The 22,507-nt window shown below is 40.7% G+C and overlaps 1 protein-coding gene, 1 long non-coding RNA gene and 1 pseudogene across 4 annotated transcripts in view; 1 reads left to right on the top strand and 2 right to left on the bottom strand.

Moving 5' to 3' along the window:
- The window catches only part of LOC111959478 (synaptotagmin-like protein 5), a 76,689-nt gene extending 71,896 nt beyond the window's left edge, over positions 1-4,793 (bottom strand). For both annotated transcript variants that reach the window (XM_023981078.2, XM_023981079.2), the window contains exon 1: positions 4,462-4,793. The gene's annotated coding sequence lies outside the window, so the exon portion shown is untranslated. The remainder of the gene's footprint in view (positions 1-4,461) is intronic.
- Positions 4,794-5,575: 782 nt separating this feature from the next.
- Positions 5,576-10,580, top strand: LOC111959430 (uncharacterized). Of its 2 annotated transcripts, none has more exons than XR_011474990.1 (5): positions 5,576-5,725; positions 6,929-6,970; positions 7,141-7,264; positions 7,424-7,598; positions 7,980-10,580. It is a non-coding gene; the product is annotated as an uncharacterized lncRNA (long non-coding RNA). The 2 variants fall into 2 exon arrangements; XR_002876676.2 differs by having other exon boundaries at positions 5,576-6,320.
- Positions 10,581-16,170: 5,590 nt separating this feature from the next.
- Positions 16,171-17,031, bottom strand: LOC139023779 (endoplasmic reticulum membrane adapter protein XK-like; annotated as a pseudogene).
- Between the last annotated feature and the right edge of the window lie 5,476 nt (positions 17,032-22,507).

The raw sequence follows: 22,507 nt of genomic DNA, 5'->3' as shown, positions 1-22,507 counted from the left end.
TAGCATTAAGCTCTATGTATTTTTAGATATAGGCCTATTGTAAATGTGTGTTATTGTAGCGTAACCATCTTTATTGCAAAAATGAATACAAATACCCACAACTTTAAGCTACAAACTCATTTGACAGAGGTAATGAACTGCCCATTGTTCAGCACAGCAATTGATAAAACAGGACCATGTTTGCAAAACAAGTGTTTCTGAGCGTATGTCAATATTAAACAGGTAAGCTAACGGTTACAGAAATCAGAATTTTAGACAGGCTCTATAGAGCTCTAGATATGAGTGACTGTGTCCAACACACCACCACCTGTTGTTATGTTGAGCACTTACTGACCAAAGAAATATGTTATGAAATTTATTTTTTTCTGAATTACATTTATTGCTAAAATAAAGGTTTAAGAAAATACAGGCAGGCATCACTTTACTACAAGACAAAACAGCTTGCTCAATCAAGGATCATGGTCTTGTAAGTATAAAAGTAAACCTTACTCTCATATACAGTGCCTTCAGAAAGTATTCACACCCCTTGACCTTTTCCACATTTTGTTGTGTTAAATTGAGACTGAGATGTTTTGTCACTGGCCTACACACAATACTCCATAATGTCAAAGTAGAATTATGTTTTATTKTTTTTATTTTTTTACAAATTAATAAAAGATTTCAAGCTGAAATGTCTTGTCAATAAGTTTTCAACCACTTTGTTATGGCAAGCCTAAATAAGTTCAGGAGTAACTGTGCTTTCAAGTCACATAATAAATTGCATGGACTCTGTGTGCAATAATAGTGTTTAACATAATTTTTGAATGACTACCTCATCTCTGTACACCACACATACAATTATCTGTAAGCCGAGCAGTGAATTTCAAAAACAGATTCAACCACAAAGACCAGAGAGGTTTTCCAATGCCTCGCAAAGAAGCCACCTATTTGTAGATGGGTAAAAAAAAGCAGACATTGAACATTTTGAGCATGGTATAGTTATTAATTACACTTTGGATGATGTATCAATTCACCCAGTCACTACAAAGATATATGTGTCCTTCCTAACTCAATTGCCGGAGAGGAAGGAAATCTCTCAGGGATTTAACCATTAGGTCAATGGTGACTTTATAACAGTTACAGAGTTTAATGGCTGTGATAGGATAAAACTGAAGATGGATCTACAAAAGTCTAGTTACTCCTAACTGACATAGTAAAAAGAAGGATGCCTGTACAGGATACAAATATTTCAAAACATGCATCCAGTTTGCAACAAGGCACTTAAGGACTACTGCTAACAATATGGCAAAGCAATTGTCCTGAATACAAATTGTTATGTTTGGGGCAAATTCAATAAAACACATTACTGAGTACCACTCTCCATATTTACAAGCATAGTGGTGGCTGCATCACGTTATGGGTATGCTTGTAATTATTAAGGACTGGGGAATTTTTCAGGATAAAAAAAATGAGCTAAGCACAGGCAAAATCCTAGAGGAGAACCTGGTTCAGTCTGCTTTCCACCAGACACTGGGAGACAATAACCTAAAACACCTTGGTAGAGCATGGGTGTTGTAGGCACTGTAATTGAATGGGGATGCCACAAGTCTTTTGAGCCCACGATGTGAGGCTCCACACTGCATACCAAAAGGCGGCGGCGTAGCGGCGAGACGTACACACTTCAGAGGGGGAATGGGGATCAACGCCAGTGAGTGGGAGGGAGGGAAACACAGCACGACACAACTACATAGCACATCACAGGCACAGCTCTATGCAGCATTTCACCACCAACTTGGTGTAGTAAGTGCAGTACAACATAGCAGAGTCCAACATAACATTACTCCAGTCCAGAACATGCTAGAACACTCCGTAACAGCTCCGAACAGCCTGTGCTGCAGTTCCACACTCTAAAAAACAACCCAATTTGGGTAAATATTGAACAGAACACGCGTTGGGTTATTTTGACCAGGCCAGTTCTTTACGTTGGGTTGTTGATGCTTGATTATTGAGCTATGATCTACCAGGTCAGATCAGGAGAATGGAGGCGTAGCTTAGTAGGGGCGTGGCTTTCAAATAGTTATTTTTTGGCCACCCATGAGAGAATTTTCATTCAGGTTAGCACTGACTCTTTTGTAGCTTTAATAAAGTTTATACAAGTGTATGAGTTTAAAAAATATATATATTTCACCTTTATTTAACTAGGTAGGTCAGTTAAGAACAAAGTCTTATTTACAATGACGGCCTAGGAACAGTTCCTTAAATACATATCCCAATGTTGGGCTAGTTACAACTTCGTTATCATAGTATTGTTATACATTTTATATAAGCCACACCCCTAATAGGCCACACATTTAGATTACCCAAACTTGGGTTAATTTAACCATCAGTTTAGTTTTTATTCAGTTTTATGCTGGGTTGACCCTGCAGGCATGGCATATTGGTGGCGTGGCTTTGAGATAGGTATTTTTGCCCACCCGTGATAGTAAATGTAATTCCTGTTCAACTGCACTTGAACAATAGAACTTTATGCAGGGTTGTATTGTGTAGGCCTTTGCATTTGTATTTCAAAACTTACTCACACAGCATGCCATCACTATTGTATTGATTAATTCCAGTCAATCATTTTGTATTGATAAGGTCTAGGTAGCCTAGCTACTCCAAGTTTGAATATAAACCAAGTTTGATTACATTCACATTGTCTCCTAACACTAATAAATAGTCCTATTTTAGGCTATAAATAAATGACTTTAGCCCTTCGTTTCCCCTGTCCAGAGGGGATCAGAGCGCATACGCTTCTCTAGGCTACCTGCAGCTGTGTTTGTTATCAGTAGTCTACAGTTGATCAGACTGAAGCACAGATTTATTGTGCATGAGGCAAATCAGAGGCAAATCAGTCTAAACAATGTACTTTGTCCCTATTTTCAATGCTTGTGTGTCAATATTTTTATCAAACCAAATCAAAAGTATTGGGCCATATGCCAGCTTGCCACACATTTGCCGGTGGCCCTGTTGTGCCGATGTCTGCAACATGGATAAATTGAAATCACCACATAATGCTACAAATGAAGAAACATATCCTATCCTGTTYTACTATCTTGAAACTTCAAATTTGTATCATACTTTGGTCTGATTTCATCCAAATATCATCCAATTTCATCAAAAACACGATGTTGACTGTTCATTACCTTTAAGACAATCTAGTATTCATTAATATGCTGTAATATGCAATTGCCTACAGCCAACCTGCTTCCTTTAATCCCTTGTAATTACAGTAAAATAATATAGAAACAATTTTCTTAGATTTTAATAGTCACTTTTACTGTATTGTACTGTGTTTCATTACTCTGGTATCAAGTTACCTTTAATAGTTCAGTATTATATTGACACTATTCAGAAATAGTCAAAGATATCTTATAATATATCTTGTCATAATTTAAAAAATTTGGAAGACCAATGTATCCTTAACTACAACAACATTTTCAGTAATGGTAACAGAAACGTTTTACTTGCTATGACTGTGATATGTAATTTGTTTAATCAACCTTGTAAGTTGCTAAGGACAAATGTGCCCACTAAATGACCAATATGTAAATGTGAAAAAAAATTAAAACTTGCAAAGAACACTGGGTGATATGTCACCATATAATGCTACTATCGCAAAATGTCTCGAAATGTTGACATACATTTCTTCAAAATGTTGACTTACTTATCTAAAAATGTTTTGATAGTATTAATGTTTTAAAAACATTTTGGTGGCAGGAATGTGCTTCCATATGCCTGTAACTTCGAAGCAACATTAGTTTAAGACGTGCTAAGTGAATATGAAACATTTTGATGAGTTCAGTTCATGCTACATATCCAACATATGTCTCTGCAGCCATAGCCTACTAATTAATAAGTTAGTACATGCAAAATGTGTAAATTGTTTCACAGTATCCTAATAATAGCCCATTGAAATAATATTTTTTATAATTAGCCTGTATTTAACAGCTCTGTCTAGACAACAAAAACTGTCAGGTAAATCGAACATCTTCGAACCAGTTTCTAGTGCGACTGGATGGAGAGCACAAAAAAATGCCTTTTGCTGCATTGCACCTGTACAAACAAACGCTGCTAACTTTACATGCAGCTGTATGGTAGTTGAGACCTCACCTGAACAGAAACGTTTTATTTTATAATTACTCTACTGAATTATTTGTCCATAATACAATTATTTAGAAGGTTATGCAACAATACAAAATAAATGTTTAAAGTCTAGCGCAATTTTGCAAAAACAGTATGTAGCCTATGAGTTTTAAGAATTAGCTTCCCATAGCTATGGGAATGGCTTACTTGTCTCTTGTCGCTTGTTACCTCCTCGTCGGGAATCTCCCTTTCAGAATCATAATGGGACATTCACCGCAGTTCATGTTTCACACAGATAGAACCACCAACATAAATTACAATGTTTCTCTTAAGATTGTAACAGAAAAGCCATCATACCTGAAAGCAGCACTCCAGCAAGTGGTGGCTTGGTGACTCCTGAGAGTGGATGCTATGGGGGAGCTTGTGCAGTTAGTCCATCTCTTTGCGCGCCTCTCTGATCACAGCTGTAGTGGCAACTGCCCTGCTCCGCATAGCAGCCCAGTGCTCTCGTGTGTAAGGGGGGAGTGGTCACATTTTCGGGAAAACAGCTGGGGCAGCTACTCTGCACTCTATCTACAAACCCGATTTAGTAGGCTATTATTTATCCAGTGGCAATATACCTTGATACTGAATATAGGCTAATAATTTCCTATTGACTCAGTAAGTCATGCTGCAGTGGTAAAGAAGCTGTTTAGATGTCTTCCTGCGCGGCTCTCTCTCTCTCTTTCTTTCTGTGTGTTTCTCTGTGTTTCTGTGGGGTTTTTTCTTTGTGTGTGTGTTGTCCTTGAGTCAAATTGTGGTACCGTACCCCAGATCTAACCTTAGCTGCTACGAGGATAAAATTACAGAATTATATAAAACACTGAATTACAAAACAATATCTAATCCTTTATTAGTGGTTATGAACAGTCCACTTCTTCCACTTACTACCATACAATTCCTAATACCTCCCTCCGCAAGGAGGCAGGAAATAATCTACTGCTCTCATTTGCAGTCGTGGGTGTATTTTGCCTCGCTGAGTCTGTCACAGATGAGACAGATATTTCACCAGATGTATAAATGTGAAGCATCCGCTTGACGTTACCAAATATGGTAGTGAGAAGCCCAGTGCCGGCAATGGGAGACGATGGAATGAGATGGATTTTGGCCGAGATTCTGCACATTTTCTCATCGATTAAACATTTGATCTTAATATAGTTTCCTGTGCCCAAAACTACAATATGTTATGAACAGAGTGGATTACGTTTTGTACACTTTACCCTTTGCCAAAGTTGTAAAAAATCGCGTTGTTCAGAAGGAGTGCAAAGGCGAATTGAGTTATTGCACCACTTCACAGAGTATGCGTTCCCTAATGAGAATATGCAGATATGTGCTAGAACGGGCCAATAGGATATCGCTAGCTCGCCCACCTCCTTGCYTGTTTTGCTCACTATGACTCATTTGTCTCATTTGTCTCTCATTTGTGGTTTAGCTATAAAAAAAAATATTTATCTCTGCCTTTGATCATCTCCATCTCGTTGACAGCTAAACAGGAATAACAGCAGGGTCGGCGAAAAGGCCTTGTATAAATAAGACATTCTTGCTTTTAAATCAAATGGTGGAGTACAATTCCGRAGAGGAGGTAGATTTAGCATTTAGCTATATATATCAGACGTCATAGCATTTAGCCCAGTTAGCTGCATGTACTGCATAGATGCCGTTTCGAAAACGTCACAAGCGAGTACTTGAGGGGGTTCGTTTATTTGGCACGGATTACCCCAGTGGGAGGAGTTTGATTCGGGAGAAAAGTGATTGTGTTGGTTTAGGAACCGGACTGCCTCACGGGTGTGAGCCAGGTGCCCAGCTCTGACCGACCGCGAAGTCTGCTCAAAACAAAAGTGACGTAATTAAGCACGTGGAGTGATTAATAGGATTCCGATTTTTCACATGCACAAGTGATTGCTTTGGATAAAAACTCTTTATCTGCCTTCCCAATGTAACCTATTTAGAAAATTCAATGGAAAAGAGATGCTGTATTTTTCTGGATGATGCACCATGCTGCCTTGTTGACAACATGACAGCGGGGCCGATTACTGTTTGATTTGAGATTTCGTCCGATGACGTGTGTGCATTTGCCCGGTTCAACGCGGACCAGTGTAATATAGACCCTCCATTAGTATTTGAGTAGTAAATGAAACTGACAAGATAATATAGACCTTCTTGTAAACATTTGTCAGGTAAATTATGTCATATTAATGCATGTTGTTGTGGGGAAATTATCAGTTTAGCAGCTAGCTAATTTACTGGTTATGATCAAATCAACTGGACTGAGCATCTGTCAAAAAACAGCATAGCTAGCGAGTTTACAGTATTATGCAGTCGAAGTAATCCAGTGTGTGAATGAAATATTTAAGCTACTTCAAAATCTTCCAGAAATCACAATCCTCTTTCATACTTTAGCAGGCTGCAATACCCATCATCTCAGTACAAATGATTCTAAAGATCCTATGAACAGACTAATAGTTAGATAATGAATTATTGGTGCAGCAGCCCCCTTCTCCTCCCTGGGTTTGCCTGAAGCAGCCTCCACAGCTCTAGTGTTGACATGAGCTCTAAGATCTCAAAGTGGGGTGTCTGTCTGTGTACCCTAGTTCGTCATGAGAACAGCCAGGAAAATCTAGGTCAACACCAGCTCCTTTTGTTTTGTATGATTCCACGCACACAACTGTGTGAATGAATTCCAAACACTCAACAACTTTGTTTGACTATATCATAACTAAGTAATACCCTCTATTTTGTTCATGTTTTTCATAATGTGCCTTTTTTAATATATTTGGAATCGCAGGTGTCTTACAACGCAGATGAGGCCAGTGTCTCTGTTAAAGAGGTAGGTAAGAGGATCTTGGAAACATGTTTATCAACAGCCTTATTAGTTGGCTGGTGAAGATGGTCAAAACCACTGATTATCCCCTTCGTAGTTGCTTGACTGTGTTGTTTCTCATTGCAATCTCCTATGATATTATTGCTATTATTGCTCTTACTGACTGTGTGTTTCAGTGTATCGAAGGTATCATTGGAGGAATAGACTACAACCAGAACAAAGTGAACCAATGGACCGCCAGCATCGTGGAGCACTCTCTCACCCAGTTGGTCAAACAAGGGAGACCATTCAAGTTCATAGGTGTGATGTTATTAAGATATTTTAACACAACTGAGCTATGGGATTACAAGAGTCAGTCACAAATTGGACACGTCGAAGTAGCGAGAAAACATAGATGCACTAAAAGTTGAAGTTGTTAGTATACCTTAGAATGACGTTTATCTTCTCCACCCTTAACAGGCTGGACGATGGGCCCTTTGTGACCGAGAGCAAGGCTCTGTGAATGGCAGAATGCTGACAGCAGGAAATGTATCATCAACATGGTCTTGTTTTCCAATGAACTGTGTCATCATGTAGAAGAGTGGTGCTGGTCTCCACACGGCCAACTCTTGCTACTGGGACACTGCTACTGATGGTGAGAGAGAGGAAAACCCCACACTGTACTACTCTACTACTAACTGTACAAACCATTGAACAGTCATTTGCTTTGTTGTGCTAATGAACAGTGTATCACCCTTTGGCTAAATCAGGAGGGTGTAACATGTTGAACTTTAAGATAGAAATGTATTGAATTTTACTGACATGATTTTCTGTGATATTCTGAGAACAAGGAATTTTTCCCACTGTACATTGAGTTTCTATCTGTATATGTTTTTTGAACATGGCACTGCACTCAAGAAGCCATGTGTGTGAAACTATATTTTACAAGTCTAAATTAGTTCTGATGTTGTGTTCCCTTTGATTGGTTGAGATCTAGTAGGTTGACCTGATTGGTCTTTGTGGTGTCCTCCCACAGGAAGCTGCACAGTCAGGTGGGAGAACCGCACCATGTACTGTGTGGTGTGTGTTTTCGCTGTGGCCGTGACCTGTTAACTTGGGACCCTCAATTTCCCTTCCCAAAACCCMCTCTCTCGCACAGAGCCAAACACAGCCAGGCATGCACCAGGACTACCAAGCCTTGAAGATCCCATGCTGATTACCTATGAACAGAAATGTCTGTTGTACAAAAACACTTCTTAACCCCACAATTCCAAACCTTGAACATCTACAATGGGAACCATAGGATGGGAATTCAGTGATCTTGCTATATGTGATGGATGCATAGTGTTTAGTGTTGTCTGTGTGTAAATGTAAATCCAGACCAATAGTTAGAGAGAGATATGCTCAGTATGGATTTAGGAAATGGCACTACCCATACTGGTAAATGTTCTTTGAACAATCACAGAATATCTTCAACTAGGCTATACATGTGTAATAATAGTATTAACTAAATCAATACATCACAATTATAGTTACAACTGTAAACAACAGTCTTATCAATAGTGTGCCATAGTTGTACCACTATCTAAAATGTTTTCCCTGAGGCTCAGCAGAGGGATCAGGTTCAATACATTCCTAACAGAGTGCAGAGAGAGACAGATTGGAGGTTCCATTGAGCATTGTAGTTTTATGAAGGTGCACATTTAATTTAAGAATATGTTAAGACATAATCATTTAACATACTCCATTTATATTTATTCTAAGACCATTCCTTGTAGATTTCTGAAATTGTAGCTGTCCTGCATTGTATTTGTATTTATCAGGATCCCCATTAGCGCTCCCTGGTGGTCAAGTGGTTAGGATTCGGAGATCTCACTGCCGCGGCCCGGGTTCGATTCCGGGTCAGGGAATGAATAGCTTGGATCCTGAGAGGCGCAGCGGTCTAACGCACTGCATCACAGTGCTAGAGGTGTCACTACAGACCCGGGTTTGATCCCAGGCTGTATCCAACTGGCTGTGATCAGGAGTCCCATAAGGTGGCGCACAATTGGCCCAGCGTCGTCTGGGTTAGGGGAGGGTTTGGCCAGGGTAGGCCGTCATTGTAAATAAGAATTTGTTCTTAACTGACTTGACTAGTTAACTAAAGGTAAAATACATTTTAAAAAGCTGCTGCCTAGGCAGCAACTACTCTTCCTGGGGTCCAAACACATTAAGGCACTTACATCACATATAAAACAAAAGATAAAACAGTACATCATATAACATTATTACACCACTACATATCTACAATACAAAATGTATAATACCACCATACAACAATATGSTTGTGTGCTTGTGTGCGTATGCGTGTGTCTGAACTTTGTGTGTGTCTCTTCACTGTCCCCGCTGTTCCATAAACTGTAATCTGTTTTTAAATCTGATTCTACTGCTTGTATCAGTTACCTGATGTGGAATATACTTCCATGTAGTCATGGCTCTATGTAGTACTGTGCGCCTCCCATAGTCTGTTCTGGACTTGTGGATTGCAAAGAGACCTCTGGTGGCATGTCTTGTGAGGTATACATGGATGTCTGAGCTGTGTGCTAGTAGTTTAAACAGACATCTCGGTACATTCAGCTTGTCAACACTTCTTACAAAAACAATTAGTGATTAATGAAGATGTATGCACTCACTACTGTAAGTCGCTCTGGATAAGAGTGTCTGCTAAATAACTAAAATGTAAATGTATGTCAATTTCTCCTCTGTTTTTAGCCATGAGAGATTGACATGCTTATTATTAATGTTACCTCTACGTTTCAATTTAAGGGCTAGCTGTGCTGCCCTGTTCTCAGCCAGTTGTAATTTTCCCAAGTCCCTCTTTGTGGCACCTGACCACACTACTGAACAGTAGTCCAGCTGCTGGGCCTGTAGGAAACTAGGGCCTGTAGGACCTGCCTTGTTTATAGTGTTGTTAAGAAGGCAGAACTGCGCTTTATTATGGGCAGACCATCTTAGCTACTGTTGTATCAATATGTTTTGACCATGACAGTTTACAATCCAGGGTTACTCCAAGCAGTTTAGTCACTTCAACTTGCTCAATTGACATATTATTCATTACAAGATTTAGTTGAGGTTTAGTGAATGATTTGTCCCAAATACAATGCTTTTAATTTTTGTAATATTTAGGACTAATTTATTCCTTTCCACCCATTCTGAAACTAACTRTAGCCCTTTGTTAAGTGTTGCAGTCATTGCAGTCGATGTAGGCTTTTTGTTTCAATTACTCATGATACTGTAAATATGACTTGTAAGCTGTGACTGACATCTTTGTCCATTGACCGTTCAGTCATTAAATGCATTATTTAACTAACATCATAATTTCCTGGTGTTTATTTGAGACGTCTCACCAGTAAAGCAGGTTGACAGAATAGTTAGTGAGGTTTAGGATGGGGTGAAACAAGTGAAACTGCTAGTTTCTTACCTTGTACACATTAATGTACATAGGGGGATTGTGAGGTAGTAGTGGCGTTAGACAATTTGTAACAACAACGAAAGGTTATCCTATTTTCTGCATTGTTTGTTGTTCTAATCTAGTGCAAAGCCTTGTACAAGATGGGATTTTAAAAGAAGATCAGGTGGAATTAGATTGTTTACAGACACAGGCTACATCATTGGTCTATGTAATTACAGATGTTTAAAGCGAATAGTGAAACTCTTCTCTAAGCCTTTAATGTCTTTAAACATACACATACACCTCAACTATTAAAACTCATATGACAAGCGTGTCTCAAAGAGTTTATTAATTTTATATTTAGGCAAATGTTGAGTGTGAAAAGAGGACAAAGTCAACACATGAGAATATGTCTGTCCAGGTCTGATGAAGCAAGGCTATCCAKAGCCTGAGAATGAGTGACAGGTTATGGCTGATGAAACTAGACATTTACATCAGAGAAGTTCTGAAAATGACTACCTTGGATGAATTTGTCCCTCTTTTTAGCATCCTTTTGTCCCTCACCTGAGTTAATCATTGATTGAAGCTGTTTCCATTCTATTATGTTCACCAACCAAGGCTTAGTAGATCAATTACTTCAAGGATGGTGAGAAGGACAAATTGTTTTTAAAGAATTTTCTCCCAGCCTAATAAACTAGAGGAATATTCTTGGCTGGATTCCATTTAGAAAACTTGCTACCTCCCCTCTGCCCTAATCTGAAAATACTTGATAGGAAAAAGTCAAATGGTGAACATTTGAAAGGGAAGGGACTCTGTAATCGAGTTGGAAACGAAGGGATAAAGAAAAAACGGATTACTTCATCTCTTCTACAACACTGAATGCTCTCAAGGATTCATAGTCACATCTGCTTACATCAGGGTCACAGTCAAGGCTACAACATCTTTCTGTCATATTTTTTTGTTTAATGGGTGAGATTTACACAGTCAGTTTCTGTATTRTACCACTAGGGGTCAGTATAATTCCGTATACGTGGTCTGATTATATTATAACACACAATTACTCGATAAGTCACATATAAATATACAATTAATTCACATATTGTTTGAATTCCATCTTCAAAATACCACTTTTAATCCTCTTTTTCTCTGTAAGATTGATTCACAATAGTGTGTGTTATTTACATTTGATTCTTTTAATTACAAACATTCTGTTTGGCTTCAAAGACTGTTTGTATTTTTAATACAAACTATATGGAGCATTCATGTGATACTAAATTCCATCAAGCCCTGTGCAACAGCATTGCAAAAGAAGAGCTCGTGTAAAAAAAGAAACCTATAAAAGAAACATACAACATTCCAACACATTAATACATTTAAGGTTCAAGCTAAGCAGACTCTTCTCACCATTCCAAATATTTAACACTTTTCAAATAGATATTGTGCAAGTCTGTGTCTAGATTACCATATGTAATAAAACACCAGAATTGAAGTGGCCAAAGAGACTCAAAGACACAACAATACACAATACACATCCAATCAAAGTATCTCACTGTGGCAACATAAACAACAACAGCTGCTGCTGACTGCTGTGCTTAGTTACTAAGCTGAACCAAAGTGACAGAAATCTTTCATAAACGTGCAAAGTGTGAGACAGAGTCTGTCGGTGGCCGTGGTCATGGCGTGGGTTCAGTACATACAGTTATGTGTTTAATAAGAGATATKTTTTATTTATTTCACCTTTATTTAACCAGGTAGGCCAGTTGAGAACAAGTTCTCATTTACAACTGCAACCTGGCCAATGTAAAGCAAAGCAGTGCGACACAAACAACAACACAGAGTTACACATGGAATAAACAAACATACAGTCAATAACACAATAGAAAAAAAATCTATATGCAAATGAGGTAAGATTAGGGAGGTAAGGCAATAAATAGGCCATAGTGGCGAAGTAATTACAATTTAGCAAATAAACACTGGAGTGATAGATGTGCAGAAGATGAATGTGCAAGTAGAGATACTGGGGTGCAAAGGAGCAAAAAATATAAATTAAATAACAACATGGGGGTGAGCTATTTACAGATGGGCTATGTACAGGTGCAGTGATCTGTGAGCTGCTCTGACAGTTGATGCTTAAAGTTAGTGAGGGAGATATGAGTCTCCAGCTTCAGTGATTTTTGCAATTCTTTCCAGTCATTGGCAGCAGAGAACTGGAAGGAAAGGCGGCCAAAGAAGGAATAGGCTTTGGGGGTGACCAGTGAAATATACCTGCTGGAGTGTGTGCTATGGTGACCAGTGAGCTGAGAGAAGGCGGGGCTTTACCTAGCAAAGACTTATAGATGACCTGGAGCCAGTGGGTTTGGTGACGAATATGAAGCGAGGGCCAGCAAAACGAGAGCATACAGGTCGCACGGTGGGTAGTATATGGGGCTTTGGTGACAAAACGGATGGCACTGTGATTCATTAAAAATCCTACAATGTGATTTTCTGGATTTCTTTTTCTCATTTTGTCTGTCATAGTTGAAGTGTACCTATGATGAAAATTACAGGCCTCTCTCATCTTTTTAAGTGGGAGAAACTTGCACAATTGGTGGCTGACTAAATACTTTTTTGCCCACTGTATATACTAGGCGGTGTCAGAGGAAGGCCCAAAAATTGTCAAAGACTCCAGTCCACCAAAGTCATAGACTTTTCTCTCTGCTACCTGCACGGCAAGCGGTACCGGAGGCGCCAAGTCTAGGACCAAAAGGCTCTTAACAGCTTCTACCCCGCAAGCCTAAGAATGCTGAACAATGAATCAATTAACCACCCGGACTATTTACATTGACCCCCCTTTGATTTTACCTGCATAGTCACTTTACAAATTACTCCACTAACCTTTTACCACCGCACATTGACTCCGTACCGGTACTCTTGTATATAGCCTCGTTATTGTTATATAAAATATTGTGTTACTTTTTTTTTTTTTTTACTTTAGTTTATTTAGTAAATTTTTTCTTAACACATATTTCTTGAACTGCATTGTTGGTTAAGGGCTTGTAAGTAAGCATTTCACAGTTGTATTTGCCGCAGCGTGACAATAAAATTTGGATTTGATTTGGACCAGACCGATCATGCGCATGTTGAGTTTGTCCTCCCACACCCAGACACAATCAGGACACGCAGGTTGAAATATCAAAACAAAACTCTGAACAACTATATTAATTAGAGGACAGCGTCGAAAAGCAATAAACATTTATGGAAATTTAGCTACAGCTAGCTTGCTGTTGCTAGCTAATTTGTCCTGGGATATAAACATTGGGTTATTAGTTTCACACTAAAACTTTTAAACAGCCATCACTAACAACAGTGAGGCTGCTGCCTCCATACAGCACTTGAAATCATTGGCCACTTTAATAATTGGATCTACTAGTCACTTTAATAATGGCGCTACTTTAATCATGTTTACATATCTTGCATTACTCATCTCATATGTATATACTGTATTTTATACCATCTATTGCATCTTGCCTATGCCGCTCGGTCAACGCTCATCCATATATTTATATGRATATATTTTTATTCCATTCCTTTACTTAGATGTGTGTATTAGGTAGGTGTTGTGGAATTKTTAGATTATTTGTTAGATATTGCTGCACTGTCAGAACTAGATGCACAAGCACACTCGAAATAACATCTGCTTACCATGTGTATGTGACCAATAAAATAAAATTTGATTTGATGCTCCTAAAAACCAATGAGGAGATGGGAGAGGCGGGACTTAGAACTAAGTTATATTTTATTGTCTGGCTACACAGACATCGTTGACGCATGCGAGCAGTGTGGGTGCAATTATKGAATAATATGTATGTCTACATTTATTTTGCAACGCTTGCGCRCGCGACGCAGGCGGTGTAGTCAGCATGTGATAACATGCAAGCAATTATGGACCTTTCAAGACAACTAGGAACTCTGAAAAAAACGAGGTCAAATCATGACGTCAGTGATCTTCAGGTCAGAAAGTCGGAGCTCTAAAAATATGCCAGAGTTCCTGACTTGGAATTCGAAGTTGGATGACTGTTCAAAACAAATTTTCCCAGTCGAAGCTAGATCCAGTCGAGACTCACTAGCCAGAGGAAGCTAGCTGGCTGCTTATAATGTTCAATTTCAATAGACGAACAACAAGTGTTAACCTAGCTAATACTTACAAGGATTGCTAAATCATTGCTAAGAATAATGAAAAGGACTGCAGTTTTTACTGGTCATTGTGTTCAGGCTGGTTGTATTGTGCTAGCTAGGTACCAAGCTAAAGCTAGTTACCCCAGAAGTTGCGGTCGAACAAATTATGCTTTATTACCAACGCGGTATTGTAAACACATCGTTCGTGGCCGGAGTTTGCTTGTTAGCTGACTTCTTTGTACAGCTTTGACAGTGCTACTATATATTTTTTGACACGCAAAGACTCAAACAGCGTTCCATAGTATGCATGTCGTCAAGCTAATAGCAGTGATGCGATTACTGTGTAACTCCGGTAGGGCAACATCGAAAAAATAGCGCACTTGGTAGTGTTAACCGGTGCTCGACCAGTCGGCAAAAGCCAACATCACCCACGACAGAGAATGGTTGAATGTCAAGGGCAATGAAATCCATTGTCTTGGCTTTAATGGATTTCACCTTCTGATTTGTCTCACTGAAATATTCACTGCTCGATCCACACAGCATACATTGTGGGCTAGTTTAGGAATGCTGTGTTGCACGTATAGCGCAAAATTTTACGTGGTGTCATTACGTCATGTACCTTTGTTACATAGGTATGCTTTGACATCGGTTTTGCACATCGGGCATTAAACTAGACATCGGCCGATACCGATGTTGCCATTTTTAGCTAATATCGGCCGATTCCGATATGTTCACGATATATCGTGCATCCCTAGTTAGCACTACTGTTAGCATTTTGAATTTTAGCATGACTTTTAGCAATTTATTAGCATTGCTCATTTATGGTGCCAGGCTATTTTCTATTCTATATATGTCACTCATGCTCATTGTAATTATATTATGTATACATTTCAATATTACTGTAATGTTTATTTGAGAACATTTGCCTAAGTTTCATGTGTACAAGTCCAATTGGCTGTTTAGTCATTGCCATGTGACTAGGCCTTATGCCTGCTGTAGTGAATAGCCGTTGCTGTTATATACTTACCCGTGCTAGCTTATACAGCCATGTCATTCATATTATAGCAGTGCTATACCCTAAGTTTTCTTTCTCCTCTTTCCCTTCAGAACACATAGTTAATGTCAGTTATCACTGGACATGATTCTCAGTTATCTGAACTATGAGTGGTCGTGTGTGTGTGTGTGTGTGTGTGTGTGTGTGTGTGTGTGTGTGTGTGTGTGTGTGTGTGTGTGTGTGTGTGTGTGTGTGTGTGTGTGTGTGTGTGTGTGTGTGTGTGTGTGTGTGTGTGTGTGTGTGTGTGTGTGTGTGTGTGTGTGTGTGTGTGTGTGTGTGTGTGTATGTGAATGTGGACATCTTCCATTAAACTCCCCTTAACCTGGACATCCACCTTATCCTTGTTCTGACCAGACATTCTGTAACGGTATTTCAGTTGTGGTATTTTTCAGTTGTGGTATATCAGACTGTATACCACAGGTATGACAAAACATTTATTTTTACTGGTSTAATTATGTTGGTAACCAGTTTATAATAGCAATAAGGTACCTTGCGGGTTTGTGGTATAGAACAGCCCTTGGCAGTGGGAAATTGACCATATACCACACCGGAAAACTCCTGACCATTCACACAACCAATCATGGCTCTTTAAGCATTGCTGAACAGACTGTGGCTCGAGCCGCCATTCATCTCGCTCAACACTTAGTAAATTGTGTCTTTGGGCATGTCATAGTTCATTGTGTCATTGGGCGTGGTGTATGCCGTGTCATTGGCCACATCGTATGACGTGTCATTAACTGGCTCCTTGTGGGGGGTGGGGTCGGAGTCAGGTGGGTCGGGAGCAGCCTTCTTTATTGGTCTGGCGGTGTCCCCGTTAGGGGCGTACCAGACTAGACAGAGCAGGGTGGAGCAGTCCAACAGGCCCTGGGTTGTACTGGAGGAGAAGAGCTTCCTACATGGGTGGCAGAACTGATAGAAGACCAGCATGAATAAGATGTCCATGGCGTAGGCTGCCAGCAGCAGCACTTATAACGGAGCACAGATAAACCTATAGAAGTCTGTCTTGTAGACGTACCACAACAGCAGCAGCGAGGCATTCTACACGAACCTCAGCATGTAGTACTCGGCCATGCAGTACCTTTTCAGAGACTTGTTGATCAAGTCCAGGTCTTTGAGCTTCAGCTGAACCGCACCGAAGGTGAGGAGACAGAGGACGATGGTGGTGCCAACTCAGGCTAGGGTATTCTCAATGTTCTCTGGGAAAGGCTAGTGGATCTGGCAAAACAGCACCCAGTGGGAGAGGAAGAGGAAGAAGTGGGAGAGGAAGAGGAAGAAGTTGAGCAGAACTACAGGGAGGATTCAGAGCTGCAGTACAGAGCTGAAGAAGATCAGGATGGTGACCCACGTGGCGATCTCAAAGTTGCACCACAGGAAGATGCAGAGGTAGCCGGCAGGAGGTGGGAGGGGGTGGGGGGCAGAGAGAGAGAGAGACCATTCAGAATATTCCATTCAATATTGTTTTGTAATTTGAGGCTGAGCTCTTAATTAATACTACTGTTCATTCGTTAAAACTACCAACGAACAGTGCATAGCAACAAGGCCCACTGGATCCACTTACGTATTAGCATTTGCAAGTTCAAGTGCCATTGATCAAATGACGCCAACACATGACACTTTTGGTTTGATAGCATAGAACTGTCATATTCTATGGCTGACCACCAAAAAGGCTTGAAGAGTCTCCTCTGGTCACACTCACTCTCACACAGCAAGCCATTTCCTCAGTAACACATTTCTCAATAACACAAAATAAAACAGGGAAGCATTAGCAAACTGTGTGACATAACTCAAATTACATAACTCAACTGTACCAGTTGCTATCTTAAGCATAATAATGACCCAAGAGATCACATATTCATTGATGTTGTATGAAAACAGTGGTGTGAAGCACTTATGTAAAAATGCTTTAAGCACATGCTCCGCTATAAAACCCAAGTAGCCAACAAAACGGACCGGTGGGAAAGCGCTTGGTCTCCATTCACTATTCGAGTGCATACAGAGGAGATGTCTTTATCCCCTGTTCCTGCCCATTTGATAATGGGCCATTCTAAATCGTTTTTTAATTTTTTTAATTTACATATTAGTAAAGACAAGATTAAATTGAAAATTGACGTGAAAATATGATCACTTGATGAGAGAATAGCTGTGCAGCCTGAGGCAAGGAACAGAGCGCAAGCTTATTTTTTGCTACTTTCTCAAATCATCAAAAGCCTATAGTCCCACCATGCAGCCCATATATGTTTTGATTTCTAAGACATTCTGAGGTTTATATCATTCACAACTAAAGTTGCCAAATAACGCTCAACAACAGAAATAGCTGATTGTCGAGTTGCGGCTGTCAGTGAGAAACATCTAAAATAGCCCTAGACATAGGCTATGACAATATTACAAAATTCACTCTCAGGATAAACACAAAAGTCACATATCTTACGAATGATCCTTTCACATTATTTAGGCGTAAAGTGTTGTGTAGTTTATTCCCATTAGTAGGCTACACCATGACTAATCTCTTAACACTAGCGGAGAGCGTCGGCCAAATCCCTGCTGAGTGCGCATATTAACTGTCTTCATTGGGTGAGTCAGTGCCACTGGAAAGTTTAGGGCAATAATTTTATCCTCCATTCTAGATGGACGTCATATTGTTCAATATGTGTTTCCTATTTTCGTAGGCCTAGATGGTTGCATTCAAGATGAGGTCGTTTTGATCAGTCTGTCAGGGTCAGTCGGTGTCAGCAGGCTAGCCTAGGCCTACCCTGTCATTTTTGTAGTAGCCTCCCACTGGACACACACTGGTTGAATCAACGTTGTATCCACGTAATTTCAATGAAATTACATTGTACCAACGTGGAATAGCTCGTTGAATTGACGGTGGGCTATTAAATATTCTCATGAGTGTCGTAGAATTGCATGAAATGTGTTTATGAAAGGCAATTTTTTTTACCGGATCCTTCTTAAAAAGACATTCTCTAGTTTGGGCTGAGCCGCATATGATGTTGTGTATTTCATTATTCAGAAGAGAGAGATGGCAAATTGGTCTTCCAAATGGACAATGACCCCAAATATACTTCCAAGTTGTGGCAAAATGGCTTAAGAGAAAACAAAGTCACGGTATGGAGTGGCCATGACAAGCCTGACCTCAATCCTATAGAACATCTGGGGCAGAACTGAAAAAGTGTGTGCGAGCAAGGAGCCTACAAACCTGACTCAGTTACGACAGCTCTGTTGGGAGGAATGGGCCAAAAGTCACGCAACTTTGTGTGCGAAGCTTGTGGAAGGCTACCCGGAACGTTTGACCCAAGTTAATTCAAACAATTTAAATGCAATGCTACTAAATACTAATTTAGTGGTATGTAAACAGCTGACCCACTGGGAATGTGATGAAAGAAATAAAAGCTGAAATAAATAATTCTCTCTACTATATTGTCACGTTCTGACCTTAGTTCTTTTGTATTTTCTTTGTTTAGTATGGGTCAGGGCGTGAGTTGGGGTGGTTATCTATGTTTTGTGTTTCTATGTTGGGTTTTTCGTTTGGCCTGATATGGTTCTCAATCAGAGGCAGGTGTTAGTCATTGTCTCTGATTGGGAACCATATTTAGGTAGCCTGTTTTCTGTTGTGTTTTGTGGGTAGGGGACTGTTCCGGTTTTCTTATCTATGCACTTGGTTATTTTTGTATTGTTGTCGTGTTCAGTATTATTAAATAATATAGACACTTACCATGCTGTGCATTTTTTACTCCTCGTCAGATGAGCAGGACGAATTCGGTTACATATATTCTGACATTTCACATTCTTAAAATAAACTGGTGTCCTAACTGACCTAAAACAGGGAATGTTGACTAGGATTAAATGTCAGGAACTGTGAAAAACGGAGTTATAATGTATTTGGCTTAGGTGTATGTAAACTTCCGACTTCAACTGTACAATAAATAGCCTGAGTGTGAATTGTTTATAATGCATACTGGAGAACGTTTAGCCCTAGGCGATGCTGTTGGTTCATTGATTGTGCAGTGCGGCTTACAGTTAGCCTACAATTAGTGCATTTGTATTTGATTTTGAATAGCCTAGTATGTGGAATGCTTAATATTTTCATAATTAATTGGTTGACACATTACCTTTAGCTATACAGAATATCTCACGTCCATGTGTTTCAATCTCCTCCTCTCTCTCCTTATTCCTTTCTGGAGCGCGCAGACAGGCTGTCACCAATTTCAAATATGTTTCGTTGCGAAAACATGTTACTGTCGATGTTCCGGAACGGATTGCACTGGTTTCCCAAATAAAGCAATGGGTAGCTGCAGGAACAAGGGAGGAAGAGCCAATGGCATACAGAGTTTGGGCGGAATATCACATGTCGGGGCAGCGAGAGCATGCTCCTCAAACAGTGGTTGATGCGTGGAGTGAAATAAGTGTTGTTATTTTATTTTTCAGCTGCTCATATTTAAAGTACTACTCAAGTCGTTTTTGGGGGGTATCTGTACTTTACTATTTATACACTGCTCAAAAAAATAAGGGAACACTTAAACAACACAATGTAACTCCAGTCAATCACACTCTGTGAAATCAAACTGTCATTAGGAAGCAACACTGATTGACATAAATGTCACATGCTGTTGTGCAAATGGAATAGACAAAAGGTGGAAATTATAGGCATTAGCAAGACACCCCAATAAAGAAGTGGTTCGGCAGGTGGTGACCACAGACCACTTTTTCAGTTCCTATGCTTCCTGGCTGATGTTTTGGTCACTTTTGAATGCTGGCGGTGCTTTACTCTAGTGGTAGCATGAGACGGAGTCTACAACCCACACAAGTGGCTCAGGTAGTGCAGCTCATCCAGGATGGCACATTCAATGCGAGCTGTGGCAGAAAGGTTTGCTGTGTCTGTCAGCGTAGTGTCCAGAGCATGGAGGCGCTACCAGGAGACAGGCCAGTACATCAGGAGACGTGGGGGGAGGCCGTAGGAGGGAACAACCCAGCAGCAGGACGCTACCTCGGCCTTTGTGCAAGGAGGAGACTGCCAGAGCCTGCAAAATGACCTCAGCAGGCCACAAATGTGCATGTGTTATTTTGTTAAGTGTTCTTTGTTGAATTAAAAATATGTATTCAAATCGCGCTGCACCTTGGTCCACTCCTTGAAACGGTTGTGACAGAACTACCCACCAAAAAGGACCAAGCAGCGTGGAGGAGAGGACTGGACATGGGAGGACATCCTGGACAGCAAGGGATCTACACATGGAGGAGATCCTGGCTGGAAGGGATCGCCTCCATGGGAACAGGTGGAGGCAGCCAGGAGAGCGGAGGCAGCAGGAAAGGGGAACAAGCGGTACGAGGGAACACGGCTGGCAAGGAAGCCCGAGAGGCAGCACCCCCCCCCCAAAAAAAATGGGGGGGCACACGGGGAGTGTGGCAGAGTCAGGTTGGAGACTGAGCCAACTCCCCGTGCTTACCGTGGCGAGCATGGGACTGGTCAGGCCCCGTGCTATGGGGTGATGCTCACGGTGTCGAGGCGGGGCATTCACAGGCCGGTGTGCTCGGTGCCAGCGTCCCGCATTTGCCGGGTGGAAGCTGGCATCCAGCCAGATCCCTCCTGTCCGGAGCCGCCGTTGTCTCCCTCCTGTCTGGGGCCCGCTGCGAGGGTCCCCAGACCGGGGTCGGCGCGGAGGGTCTCACCAGAGCCGCACCGCGGGGAGATGCCCACCCAGACCTCCCATATAGGTTTGCGCCGGAGTCCGCGCCTTTGGTGGGGGGGTACTGTCACGCCCTGACTTTAGTTATATTTGCTTTCTTTATTATTTGGTTAGGTCAGGTGTGACAATGGGTGTTTTGTTTCGTTTTTGTATTGTGTAGGGGTTTGTCTTGTCTAGGGGTTTTTTGTTATCTATGGGGATTTTGTATTGTCTAGGGGTTGTAGGTTTTGGTGGCCTGAGTGGGTTCCCAATCAGAGACAGCTGTTTATCGTTGTCTCTGATTGGGAGCCTATTTAGGTTGCCATTTTCCATGTTGGTTTGATGGTAGTTGTCCATGTTTAGTTGCCTGTGAGCACTACGTTGGCGTCACGTTTCGGTTGTTAGTTTGTTAAGTGTTCTTTGTTGAATTAAAAGATGTATTCAATCGCGCTGCACCTTGGTCCACTCCTTTAAACGGTCGTGACAATCAGAGGCGTAAGCAGAAATTGTCTGGACCTAAGGCCAACATTTTCCAGCAAAAATACCCCAACATATTAAGTGAAAATCACTGCAATAACATTGCATCATTTAAAAAAGAACACATGGTGACCAAGAAACGCCACATATCTCCCTTGTCCAACAAGCCTGTTATTAGTTAGACCTATTGCCAAGTAGGCAGCGCAACTACACACGTTACAACTGGTTACAAAACTTCGCTGACAAAACAGTAAAGTGTTGATAAAAGTTTACTGTTGACAGGAGAACAAGAGGAGACAATAGGACGAGGTGGATAATTTTATATAAGGCCGTTTAATCACATGTAAAGATATCTTAGTAAAATCTTGCAGCAAGGCTCTTTCTATCTGACTCCTAGTGAATCGTCCGGGAAAGAGACCAGTTTCCAGAATTGTACAGTACTACATAGACAAAAGCAAAGTAGGTAGATCTGCGAGTCCGGCCTTCCGATTGGTCGATCTGGGTCTTGGGTAGTCCTGATCAGGCCTGGTGTCACGTTCCATTGGTTCCTGAGAGTTCTTTGTCCTGAGGTCCAACACATGGGTTGGGTGTGTCTGTGTGATTGTCATGGGGGAGGGAGTTGTGGGTGTCGTGTATATGTCTAATGAGTCCAGCATATGTCAATAGAAAGAGGGGGTGTGGGCATATTGTTGTCAACTATAGCTAATGTTGAGAAGTTGTTAAAACAAGTTACCAATATCTACACATTTCTTACAAAAGTCCGACAGTAAAACAAACATTAATGAAAG

The sequence above is a fragment of the Salvelinus sp. IW2-2015 genome, linkage group LG36 (genome assembly GCF_002910315.2).
Source record: "Salvelinus sp. IW2-2015 linkage group LG36, ASM291031v2, whole genome shotgun sequence".
Lineage (NCBI taxonomy): Eukaryota > Metazoa > Chordata > Actinopteri > Salmoniformes > Salmonidae > Salvelinus > Salvelinus sp. IW2-2015.
The sequence above is the reverse complement of the archived record's forward strand: the minus strand, read 5'-3'. Positions and strand labels throughout refer to the sequence as shown.